Below are 13,858 nucleotides of genomic sequence, written 5' to 3'. Positions count from 1 at the left end.
TTCGAGTACTTCGGACTCAACTATGGGAGAGCGTTGAGTGGTGATTAGAAAAAGTGGTGAACGATTTAAAGCACTTGGTACTCTACTATCGGAGAGCATACAACCGTCCCGGCCGGAGTGACTAGGGGTTAGAAAAAGTGGGTAACGATTTAGAGTACAGGGTACTCTACTATGGGAGAGCTAAAAGCCGTCCCGAGCAGTATCAACTGCGAAAAGCAGGGCGCTGTGCATAAAGACGAGATTTATTAGCTATCCCTGATGTCCACCATACTGAACAGCCTCCGTCTTTGCCCCGGTTAGAGCGCTAAAGTTGTTGTTTGGTTCTAAGCGTCATTTTGCGCAACGGTTACAGATAGCTTCACGTGTAACATATTTTCAAGACCACTTAATGTCCTTTAAGCAAACATCGCTCCCTAATTGTCGCTGTCATTCCCAACCTTGTTCTAAAGCTGGCGAACTCGAGGTGGACAGATCAATAGTGCGACGTTGATGTTCATAACAACCAAAGAGCTACAACCGACGAAAGTGGTTTGAGAAAGAAGATGAAATGGGCGTCATTTCTTCCTCGCGTACTCCCATTACGGGGCACGGCTCAGCGTCTTCAGAGACGGGGACGCTGAAGTAAAGCTCTGACTCAGGCTCACTATAGAGGTATCGTTTTGGTCTGGGACCTCATTGATGACTCCGACTCTGGAAATTTTTTCTCATACGGACTCACTCATACTAATTAAACTTTTTCTCAACCGGACTCACTCGGAGTCAAGCTCGAGAGCACATTGCTCGGTCGTACGTTCTGACACTGCAGAGGCTCACGGCTTGATGAGCCTGAGGGATTCTACTCATGAGCTAGTTAGCGTGAAATCAGCTTTCTTAGCATGAATTTAAATGCTCATTACCGTCAATATAAAACATTCTGTACTCTACGATACGGCTTTTGATTATATGCTTTCGAGTACGCGTTATCAGAGGTTTCAATCAGGTAAGAAATTTGTCCGCACAATTAGTCTGACAAGTTGTTTATGTAAGGTATAACGAAAAAAAAAAAGATTGATGCGCGACTTCAGTGGTGGTGCAACAGAACCGGTGTATTCTCCAACTACTTAACAGGTTTTAGAAAACAGAGATGCACACTGATGGGTGCAATACTGCACATAGTAGCGTATGTGGAGCATGCATGAACGCACCTGTGGTATAGTTTGACGGTCGCAGTGTTCTTAGACATCAAAAGAACATTTGACACAGTCAGTCACACTCATGTTCTGCTGAGTATGTTGGAACTCGGACTGTCCGGCAGGTCTCTGCGGTGAATATCTAAATTTTTATCAGGTCGCAAAATATTCATTCAGACGAGCGAAGGAAAGAGTGCGGAACATGACGTCAGTGAGGGAGTGCCACAAGGAAGCGTACTCAGCCCTTTTCTTTTCAACTGCATGCGTTATGGCTGATTTAGCTGAAAGACTGCCTTCTAGGTTGAAATACTCTTTATATGCAGATGATGTGGGCATTTTGGCATCTGGCATGGACGTGCGGTTAATTCAGATAGCATTGAAAGACGACATAAATATTAATAACAGCTTTTTAAAAGAAAGGGGAATGGTTCCGTCGCGCGCAGAGACAGCTGCATTGCCCTTAACGCGTAAGAAGTTAAAAAACTTCAATCTCAGAAGGAAAACCACCAATGGCTGTAACACAGCATCGGTTTCTCGGAGTAATACCTGATAGGCAGCTATCATGGGCACCTCACATAAAGAAACTCGAAAACGAGGTGAATATGCTTGTGAATATATATACTCCGCAGAATAGCTCGGACATCATGGGGTGGAACTGTATCATCCATGCTCACTGTTCACAATGCTTTGATACGACAAAAGGTTGCATATTCTGCAGCAGTCTTACATGGCCTTTCCCGCACTTCAGAGGAGCGACTTCAAATACTATTAGCTAGGGGACTGCGCGTCTGCCTAGGTGTTCCACGAGCGACTTCCAGCAACTTTGTCACTTCCAGCAACTTTGTCATATAGCAGAGACTCGACAACCACCGTTTCATGTGATGAGAACAATCGAAACGTGCCGCAATTTTTTTTTTCGCTTGCAGACGCAACATATAGACCAACCATTGACACTGGAGATTTCACAAAGCGATAAAAGCAATGCTCATGAAAAAATACAGAATAATGTATATTTATTACCAAGAAATTAATTTTGGAGCTCTGAAATAGACTATATCCTCCATGGCTGCTTGCAATACCAAGCATTGAATTCTCAGTAGATGGCATTATCAGAAAGAGAGACATGTTCATCCGAGCTGCTCAACAACTAGCGCTTTATTAGATACACATGCGGTATCCAGGGTACATACACGTTTACACTGGTGGCTCAAGTAACGGATTCAACATCGGCATTTATTAAACCACAGCTCAACATTCAGGAATCATTGAAATTAAGTCGCACGACGTCATCTTTTACATTGAGCTTTTTGCTATTCTGTATGCTATAAAGCTTTATAAACGCGGCAGCAGACACGAGAAAATGGGTAATTTTCAGCTACTCACAGGCCGAATTAAGATCATTCTCCGGTACAAACACGACAATGATTAGTGATAGTATGACATACGAAACGCTGAAAGAGCTCACCAAAGCAACCAAGGCGCAACATGAGATCAAGTTCCAGTGGATACCTGGCCAATGCAACATTCCTGGAAACGCAGCTGTCGATGAAGCGGCACGCGACAAGCACATCGTAAAGATGTTACTGTTTCTTTACCAATTTAGAAAAAAATGAATTGCGTACTGTTATGAAGGCTACAACTTTCAGAATGAACAAAACCGCTTGGTTTGACCAAAGTGCAAAGAGCTGTGATTTATATCACATCGATCCATTCATTGAATTTGAAATTAGGCTATAGCATTAGATTTAAGAATGCAAACTCTTATTTGCCGATTGAGGCTAGGCATCGCATACACAAAATATGTTTTGCACAGCATTAGCAGAGCTGAAACTCCCGAATTCGAATGTGGATTTATAGATATAAAGACGTCTGTCACCTTCTCATAGACTGTCCACATCATGACACGCCGAGACGCCGTCTTAAATCAGAACTGTTAGCATTAGACCGCAGACCGTTTAGCATGAAGAAACTTCCGGGCCCGCGGCTAACTGGATTTTTACAGACGCACGCTTTGAAAGCGTTAACACGTTTCTTACAAGACGGCGGAATCGCTGACAAGTATACTAAAAAATAACGAACTTCCATTTGTAAAACACATGTCGTACTTATTATGCGCAGTACGTATCATATGACACCCATCACATGTGTGTACTGAAGTGAATGACGTGTCGGCTGTTATGTATACACGAGCGAATACATTTCCTTCGTGAGGACCAGACGTGTGTTCTGCTGTTTTGAGCTGATTGGACCAAATATGAACGAGCGACATTATAAGAGACTTCATTCGTTGACTTTCGAACATTTCGTTATCATTTTGTTGGGATATGTGCGTATAAGTGTGTGTGTTTTTGCATATGTGAGCCCGAGTGTTATATTTTCCATGCACTGCTTTGTATGTTTTACTTTAATATACGTGTTCAAGTCTCACTCGAGGGCTAAGGAGTTGCCGGCGCCATGATCGTGTGCCAACGTCTCTTTTATACAGCGTGTCCTACATAACTTGAGTCAAGAATTTCGAAATGAAAGACACTTAATTCTGTGGCGAATTGAACCAAACGCGTACTACTCGCACTAGCCTGTAGGTACTCAGGCTATTTTTTATTTCTCCAAATACTAATAATTAATTATTTTAATTTACCTATTTTTAAATTGTGCGATGGAAACCCAAATTATGAACACCGAGATGTAGAGCACTTTTAGAAATCACCGACTAAATTGTTTCCTATGCGTCTCGCGCTGTTATTTTTTTTCCGCGTTGTAAAGAGAGCCTATAGCAGCACTATAGCAGTGCGCTCACGGTCCGTCACACGGCTTCTTTTCACGTTTCGCAGGCTTTCTTTACAACGTGGAGAAAAATAACAGCGCGAGACGTATCGTACAGAAAACAATTTAGTCGCTGGTTTCTGAAAGTGCTCTACATCCCAGTGTTCACATTTGGGTTTCCAGCCCTTAATTAAAGAATAGGTAATTAAGAATGATTATTTATACAGTATAGGGAGAAATAAAAAAATAGCCTGAGTACCTACAGGCTAGTGCGAGTAGTATGCGGCTGGTTCAATTTGCCTCCTAAGTGCCTTTCACTTTCAAAATTCTTGGCTCAAGGAATGTGGGACGCCCTGTATATAACATGAATAATAAAAATATCTCCTTAAATAACATATTTTTAATAAAATGCGCCACTGATAGTATTGCTGAAGGTGAGTAGATAGGACCACAGGCCGGCAATAAAATGCGGAGTTTAGCCAGACTCACTCAAGAAATATATGTTCCTCGGTCGAACTCCACTAGGACTCAGGCTCACTAAACTCTCCTCAGTCGTACTCACTTAGACTCGAGCTCGCCGAACTATTACTCACCCAGTCCTACTCCGCCTCAGATTACGCCGTGAGCCTGAAACTAACTCGGACGCAGAGACTCCTGCTCACGGCCCGATCTAAGTATATAAGAGTCGGAGTGAGTTGACTCATGGGTGCGTTTGCCGGCCTGCGATGTAGGCTAATGTTGGCTATAGCATTGACTGAACATTCCTATACGTTCATATAACAGCCTAACGAAAGAACACACCTGCGCTACTATGCCGTTCTGTTAGAATACCAGCTCGCCGTGTACCTCTGCCTCTTGCAACAAATAAGTAATGCTTCGCACTCTGACACAGTCAATCTCGCATAGGAGTGTTCACCGCAAGCTAAGGCCTATTCGTGCGAGAATCATATGTGTATCATACGATGATAGCCTTGAACGAAAGGCCAGCATAGGACTAGCGTAAAAAAATACAAACAAGGAAAAAGCGAGGGACGTGGGAATTAAATGAGCCAAAGCCTTTCAAAAGCGAATGCACGCTTGTTCACGCATATGCTGGCGTCAACGTGGACGGCAAGGTGCTACGCAAAAAAGGCGAACAACTGATTAATTGATTGATTGATTGATTCATATGTGATGCTTCACGTCCCAAAACCACCATATGATTATGAGAGACGCCGTAGTGGAGGGCTCCGGAAATTTCTATTACCTGGGGTTCTTTAACGTGCCCCCAAATGTGAGCACACGGGCCTACAACACTTCCGCCTTCATTGGAAATGCAGCCGCCGCAGCCGGGATTCGATCCCGCGTCCTGCGGGAAAAGGGCAAACAACGCAGCGCTTTCTCTTGGCATCGATGACTTCAATCTTCCAGCGCATGGCTGCACCATTTTAAAGAAAAGCATGGACTAGTTTACAGTGTATGAAAAGTAAAACGCGAAAATTTATTAACTCCACAACGGGCCCGATGTGCTACATCACTGGTACCGGGATGGCGTCGTGCACAGTTTGCCAAAGAAAGGGGGACGGCGTATGACAAAAAAACTCCCAAGCATTTCCCCGAGGGTGAACATGGTTAAGTGCGAATGCACGGGGTGATGCTATCAGGGGGAGTAGAGTTAAAATCCGTTGGCGACGCTGATATCGGTGTCAGTAACGCGCCTTATATCCAGATGGTAGCGTTGCCTCCGGGACATCCATCGCACGACCCGCTCTCGACGGGAGACTGAGAGAGAAGGCGGGCGCGCGAGAGAGAGGGGTGCGCGCGCAGCTGCAGCGAGCGAGGAGAGCGGAGGAGCGAGCGAAGGGTAGGGGGACTATCAGCGTCGCGTCCGTGGCTTAATCGGTAGAGCGTCGCGCTGCGGCCCGCCAAGTCCTCTTTCTTTTAAAGATAGAGAGAAGACTGCGGACGCCGCTGACGGCGGTGGATGGTTTGGGGTCGCTTATAAAGTGTATTCACACTTAAAAAAGGCTGCGGAATTTCCGGAAGCAAGCTCGCGTCCCGTCTCGCGAAACGGACGTTAATCGACCGCATACCCGCGCTATACAACGACTCCAACGAATCGCGACAGGGGAACCACGGCACTGCATGCAGCAGCGCCTTCTCGCGTTTGCGTCAGTTGCGTTGCCGCGACGTCTTTTGACGTCGCGGCTCGCGTGGTTCACGTGTGTCCGAGTGCGGGCTCATTGCCTTCGGCACCGAGACTGACCCCCGTATTCACGAACGCTCCTCGACTCGACTTCCACCCTTCACTAGGCAGGCCCACTGCGCCACCTTTCGGCTAAAAATGACGCTGCGCTACTCAAGAATCGCAGCAGACTATCGCTAATACGCAGTGACATTCCGTGCCTAAAGACGGCGCTCCCATCGGCTTTCTCAAATGAAGGTGAAGCGTTGAGTGACGGGACGTTCTAGAATAGGGGGGTGAAACCAACGCACCCCGGCACTTGTGGGAAGAACGTTTCTTTAAAGAACGCCTCGCGGATCCTCTTGAAGAACGCAGCTGGGGAGACGGTGGCTCTGTATCGTTGCTCGTTTGCATAGCGCAGCCCTTCGTTTCTTTTTTTTGTTTTGTTTTTTGGCTAGCGGTGGTCGTTCTCAGCGTTCTCTCGTTTCTCGCGTTGTAATTGGTTTACCGAAACGCGCGTTGGTCGCTTGTACAGCTAACTATTATCTCTCGTGTTATCAGCCGAGCTGCGGCTGGAACACGCTTCGAGATTACTCTTATATGATGGATTGAATGTGAGAAGCTGCATGCATGGATACATAAAAAAAGCACGCGTTATTTTTGCTTTGTTTTCTTCATTTCTTTTTACTTTCGAAACATCCCGTTCAACTGGAGCAAGCCTCCGGAAGGTAATCTTTGCGTGTGCGAAACTCTTCCTTTTTCGGTAGGTGCTGAAGGTGATGCCGTGTTTAGATAACGAGTCATTATAAACAGGCTCTACATACCCGCACGCAAATGTCGCTCGTGTAAACGCTGTATATTTCGAGCCGGCACTGTTATTCGGTGCATGGGGTGGAAAAAGCGATCAGTCTTTTTTTTTTCTAATTTGAGCACAGGCTGGATGGCGCCTGAGGCACCAGAATCTTCAAATCGACCGCGGAAGCACGCTTGCCAACTTTGGTTGCGGCAGATGCTGCTATACTAACAGAAGCTCAGAAAGTGCACAACATCGTTTAAAAAAAAAAGAGTCGAGGTGAAGCACAATCAGCGAAGTGTTTGCTTATCTTGATCAGACCATCACCCAACAACAACCCCATCGAGATCTCGAGCCAGACGTCGTCGCGCGTCTATTTTATCCGAACGGATAAGATAATCACCTGAACCACAGGCAAATCAGCTTATCATACAAGCGACTACAGTGAGTAATGGAATGGGACGTGGCACCGATGCGTCTAAAAAGGGCAAAAGCTGGAGACAATTATTGAGGGGGGGCCATATCCTCGTTTCCAAAGGTATATGCTGCGCGAAAATCGGGCACGCTACCGTCTGTTGCCCTGCCGTGGTGGTCCAGTGGCTAAGGTACTCGGCTGCTGACCCGCAGGTCGCGGGATCGAATCCCGGCTGCGGCGGCTGCATTTTTAATGGAGGCGAAAATGTTGTGGGCTCGTGTGCTCACATTTGGGTGCACGTTAAAGAACCCGAGGTGGTAGAAATCTCCGGAGCCCTCCAGTACGGCGTCTCTCCTAATCATATGGTGGTTTTGGGACTTAAAACCCCACATACCAATCAATCAATCAATCAATCAATCAATCAATCAATCAATCAATCAATAACGCTACCCTGTTGCAGGTCAACGAAAAAAAGTACTGAACAGAAAGAAAGCCAGCAAAAAGGTACGTAACGATAATTGTGAAAACCTTTGCAACAGAATACTTTTCTAAGAGGCCGCCATCTCTGACGTTCGTCAGAGATGGTGGCGTCAAATTGTGTTTTCGTGTGCAAGCTGCAGAACCGCACTCAGTTATACCGACATTGACTGCAGTTGGAAATAGTACAGATAATACGTAGCTGAATATACGAGTTGACGTGTATCGGAGATCTCACGATAATTTGCGGATTGCGAAGTGGAAAACATCTTTGTGTAAATGCACGCTTCCAGGTTTCAAAAATTTGGAGCGACCTCCAAGTAGCAAATTGAGAAAATTAGGAAACGCACATATATGTTTGACGAATGCTGATCTTTTGTGCAAAACTGTGCTTTCGAAAGGTGATGACGCAACAGAAGGCGGAGGAACAAGGGTAGATGAGCGAGCATCCACTTGCGATAATATTCAGTGCAAGGGCGATTTCTATTGACTGCAGCCAGGTGCGCAATCAGATTTGAAAGGCAGAATCAAGTTCAACCTCATGTGTCTATGTAACAATGTTCTTCCCTGTACATCTTCTTTTCTAGCCTTACTTTGCGTCATTAGGTAGAAATGAAGGAAGCAACAAAGGAGAGAAGGCAGGGAGGTTAACCAAAAAGACATCCGGTTGGCTACCCTACACTGGGGGATTAGGGAAGGGGAGCAGGAGAGAGAGAAGAGAAAGAAAAAGAAAAAGGAGAGACCGACAGTGATTTCACTTGGCAAACAAACGTTCAGGGGGTACTAAAACAGGATAAACGCAGCAAAAGACTGGATTCACCATTCGGAAATTTTGAGTACGTTGCCCACACCTACTTTTCTCCATCATTTACAAACGACGCCCGCCCAACCTTGGAGGGGGGGGGGGGGGGCTGCTGTCAACACGTGCTCGCGGTGGGCAACTGCGCTACACGGCCGCCTTCGGGCAACGCCTGACACCAACCTTTCATCATCGCAGCCGCCATAATTTTCCTCGCAAATCATAACTCGTGCCACCCCTGAGCAAAGTCACAGAAAGTCACGCCTACCAGTTCGTTGACAATACAAAAAAAAATGGCCCCATATCTGCATGTTTCTGCAAATGTCGTCGAAAGACGATAGTCTTGCGTGCCGAGAGAGTGAACAAGACATTTATTTGATGTTCCGCGCAAGAAAATCGGTGAATGTTATTCTGGAGGCGCTGCGTTAGAGTGCCTCGAGCGTGAAGCGAAGGCGAACAAGCGCATCAAGTCATGTCACACGTGAGACGTGACTTATTAGATTAGACTAGTTTTATTAGAAAACAAAGCGCGTGGCTCTGAGACGGGTGTGCGCACCCATCTCCGAGGTGATAAGGTGTAAAACGCAAGGCGATGGGTAGGTGCCACCACCGTCTCGTCTTAGCAAAGCGTTGGAAACACTCGCCTTTCCGTGCAAACGTTGCATGGTCAGCGCAGCGTGATAAGCGCTACGGTCCTTAAAAATTACCTATGCATGCCTTTTCTAGTAAAAGACGCACATGCACAATATATACGTGTTGTTATGGTGCCCAAGACATGCGCGATAATTGCTGTTTATTGGACAATTGCACAAGCATGAACACTCAACCTTGAGCAACAATGGCGGGCGCTACGGATGGGGTTGGCCGTTTCAAATGCCCGATGCCGTTAAGTGTAGAGAAACAGACAAATGTACAGACAGATAGACCAAATTTTTTGCGTCGAAGGTCCCCAAGAAAGACTATCGTCTTTAAAAAAAACATCATTTACCCTCGACCTTACCCTTCTCCACGTAACGCTGTTGGCTATCGTTCTCAAGGCAAAAAAAAGAAAAAAAAGAAATAGAAAAAAAACTTAGAAAATAGATCGACCCGTTTCATCAGTCGCTGAACCCGTTCTTAGCTCAACGCCGCACGCTTAGACAGGAACCCAGGAGTCCCCGACCAACCGTCCCATTAATGCTCCGCAGTCAATGGCAAAGGCACCGAGAATCTGGTCACTCTGCATTTTTGTTTTTTGTATTTTTGCTTCGCCTAAGCGCAACGATACTGTCCACGCAGACTGACCACCATTACGCTTTCGCGCTGGCGGAAAGCTCACAACAGCCCACCACGTTTGCCCAGCAGCTCTCTTCGAAGCGAAAGTAAATCGCCGTAGAGCAGATGAAAGTGTAGATAGGCAGAAGCGTACAACAGGAAACAAATAATAAGAAAAAAATAAACAGAAACGCATACGGGCAGCCGAAACGGTAGACACGAGCCGTCCTCCCGCTATGGTCCTTTGCTCTCCTTGGCATGCAACGACTCTCCGCTGCCGTGCGCTACGCCGGTTCCGCTTTTGTCGGGAGTCAACGTGGTGTGATGACGGCCGATGCTCCGAGAAGAAGCCTGGACGGTGTCGTTGGTTTCTCCCTTGAAAAGCAAAAAAACGCTGCAAAGAAACTGCGGAAGCACGGTAGCTGCATGGCACGTCGCCGGTTCTGCACTTCTAGACTTGCTTTTTTTTTTATTCATTCCTAGTGGACGGCTCTCGGAAAGAAAGAGAAATCAGCGACCGCGAAGGAGCTAAAGAAGTGAGCTTGTCCTCGTGCAAAATCTCAAGAAAACAAAAGCGGGCAAGAAAAGGGTGCACCGTTTGTGCCGGTTTGTAAACCAGCTTTCCCTGCTTCGTGTCCATTTCGTTTCTTTGGCGCGTCAATAGAAGCAGCTGGTGTATACGCATGCTGACGGTACTGTTGGGCCCTTAGCTCGTTCGTGTCGTGCGAGTAACACTGCGTACACTATCGCAGCCTTGCGCAACTTTCCCCGGTGTCGTCAACCTGTTCGCGCACAACGACCCGCACCTGTCAGGACTGCGTGGCGAGCCGTTGAAGAAGGTTGAAGACCGTGGATGGGTGGCCACCGCGTCACGACTTCCATGAAGTTCCTGCATATGTCTTGTGTAACGTTGCGTAGAGCGAGAGCTGCACGCGACCGCAGGCCATCTGTCGTGCTGGAAGCAATTAAGCAGTCCCACCGATTCCTGTATAGTCACAGGGCCGGATATTCTGTGGTATGTGTGGAGTGCTAGTTGCTGCGATTAGATAGACTTGTGAGGGCCATCGTGTGTGTGTGTGTGTGTGTGTGTGTGTGTGTGTGTGTGTGTGTGCGTGTGTGCGTGCGCGTGTGTGTGCGTGTGTGTGTGCGTGTGCGCGTGCGTGTGTGTGTGTGTGCGTGTGTGTGTGTGTGTGTGTGTGTGGTGTGTGTGCGTGTGTGTGTGCGCGTGCGTGTGTGTGTGTGTGTGTGTGTGTGTGTGTGTGTGTGTGTTTACGAGTGCCACGTTGTCACAGGGCCAGCGAACAAACCCGGACCGAAGGCAAACATTTCTTTTGTGGTCTTGTTTGCTTGCCCCGCTTCATCCCTCTAATTCCATCCAAGATCCACCACTCTAATGAGGCAGCAATTACCTCTCAGCCACGTTGTTTTGTTCTACGGAACAGTTCACGCCGCTTCTATGCGGGCGCCTGTGGCCGCATGTGGCCGAATGGGAACAATGGGGGTGTAACAAAAGGGGTGCCCTGCATTGACAAAGGTAATACTCAAAGAAAAATAAAAGAAAGAGAGGGGCTATTAATGGACGAAGCTGTAGAAGGGGTTGTCCGAAGGCAGGACACAACGCCCAGGGTCGTTCAACCTTGCTATCGAAGACGTCGGGACTGTGCGAAGGCGATACGTTTCTAGTGACGTCGAATGGTGACAAGGAAACTTCAGTCATCTTAGAGGTATACATGTTGCTATCTAACCCTTCCCAATTCCTTTTCTGGATGTTGCAATTACTCGCTCGGACATTTTCAGTCGCTAAATATTTATTTGAAATTAGGCCCGTCAACATGCACGCCTATCGCTTCACCCCTTGAGAGACACTCACGAGGTACCTCGAATATTAAGTTTCGGTGTGTGTTTTGCTCATGTCCGGTGTCCGTGACGAGCGCTGTATGCATCCTCTCATTTTCTCACTGTCCTCTTGGTAAGAACAGCCGCTAGGCGAACTCTTTTAGGTTGCGATAATGAGCCTATCCCACTCCCCTCGCAGAAATGGTGGACGACGCCGGTGTATCAAGGGGAAGTCTGCAAGAAAGAACGAAACACCAAGGAAGGGTTTGCGTCGCATGTTTCTTGCACTCATGACACTGAAAAAAAAAAAACGTTCTTGTGCTGACACGTACCGCAAGTGAAATCCACCCTGAGCTATGGGCGGGCTGAGAGGGTCCAACACTGCTGCGGTCGTCGGGGACGCAGTGGGTTTGTGTGTAGCGTAGAACTTACAGCTACAAATGGTGAACTGTGACACGTTGCCAGTACTCAAATTATAGTTAATGTACTTTAACTGATTACCGAGAACCAAGCAAAACTTCGGCATTCGGCAGAACTTCGCAATTAAGAAAGCTACGCCACCACAAAGGCACACATGAGACAAAATGAGACCATGGGAAGCTGTGCGCCACAGGCCACTAAATAATCGAATCATGATGCCTGTGCTACTACCTTAGGTGTTCGCATGCATGCATAGTTTATTTTTTTATTTTTATTTCCGAATACTGTTGACCAATTAGGCCATTACTGGGGTGAGGTAAAAACTGGGACACAAATAAATCGTTCTTCACATGAATCAGCAACGCATATGTTCGCCAGAGCGACAGTAAAGAACCTTAACCACGAGAAGAGCCAGAAGTACACACATTTAACATTAGGAAACATGTTCGGTATTTTCTGTACTGTACACTATTGCGCAGGCGTTTATGCCTCGATATAAGCGTTATCGCCATGCGTCAGAACGTGGCTTCGTAGATATTCTTCCGATACCGTTGCACCCCCTGCAACTTCTCCTTGTTAAGAGCGTCTGACTGCTACGCCCCATAGAAACAACGCCGTCTCCGATCAAGTACGTCAGCCCGCAGATTCTTTATCGTTTCATCGCAGCTACCTTCAGTGTTCTGTAGGCCAGCGGGTGAGCTGTCAAACCGATATCGCCCGCAACGCGCGACCTAGCGTGGCGCGGTTCGGTCGTTGTAGGTCAGTGGCCTAGGCAATTTAGACGGAGACTACAGGCTTGGTCCTGTCTTAGCAACGTCAGCAATGCCTTTGGGCAAACCATGCCCCGCCCCTTCACTCACATGTACACTATTTGGAATTTTTTTTAACAATGTAGCTAAGCGTTACGTCATAGTAGAGCATCCTCTCCAGCACTCTCTTGTGGGTCTGCCTACCGCGCATTGCAGTGAACGCGTCTTGCAGTCGGGGTTCGCAATAGAGACGTTGATTGATATATATCGGTAGGACTTTACGCCAGCGTCTAATGAACGCTTTTACATGTGCTGGAGGTGCTGGGTTCTAGAACATTTACCATTGTAGTGAGCAACAAGTGAAGAGTAAGCAACAGTCACTTCATAACTATACACTTCAGGACTTAGTGTCAAAGTTAACGCATCGTAAAAGAATAAATAGGCCGTTAGTAGAACTGAAAGGGGGGCTTAGGGGGGGACTTATTCATCGTTGGGTAGAGCAGAAATTGATAAAACACAAAAGACCTCGTCCTGCTTCCTTATTTTTGTGCTTTCAATTTGTGTGCTACCTAACAATGAATTAGACATTTTGTTAGTCAATGACGGTATACATAATAACGCCGTACGCCGTCGAGGTGGGCTGCAAATTAATTTTTTTTCTCCTCGGATTGCTTAGCGTGCCCGTCACTCTCAGTTCGTTTTTTGGCAGTTCGTCCCCTCCAAAATGCGACCATCATTGCCAAGAATATAAACCGGCTCCCTCGTGCTTAGCCTCTCAAGACCGTATCCTCTAAGGTACCAGAACAGGTGGTTCACAAAGCGGGATCACGTTAATCACGATGGCGATTAATGGTCGGTCAAAGCGTCCACTACGATGCTTTGCTGCTGACTTGAAGGTCGCCGGATCAAATACCGGCAACGGTGGTCACGTTTCCACAAAAGCGAAATGCTATAGGCCCGTGTGCTTCGGTTTAAGTACGTTAAAGAACCCTATACATGGTGGAAGTTTTCGAGTACCT

This window comes from Rhipicephalus microplus, chromosome 10 (genome assembly GCF_043290135.1).
Source record: "Rhipicephalus microplus isolate Deutch F79 chromosome 10, USDA_Rmic, whole genome shotgun sequence".
Lineage (NCBI taxonomy): Eukaryota > Metazoa > Arthropoda > Arachnida > Ixodida > Ixodidae > Rhipicephalus > Rhipicephalus microplus.
Note: the sequence above shows the minus strand (reverse complement) of the source record.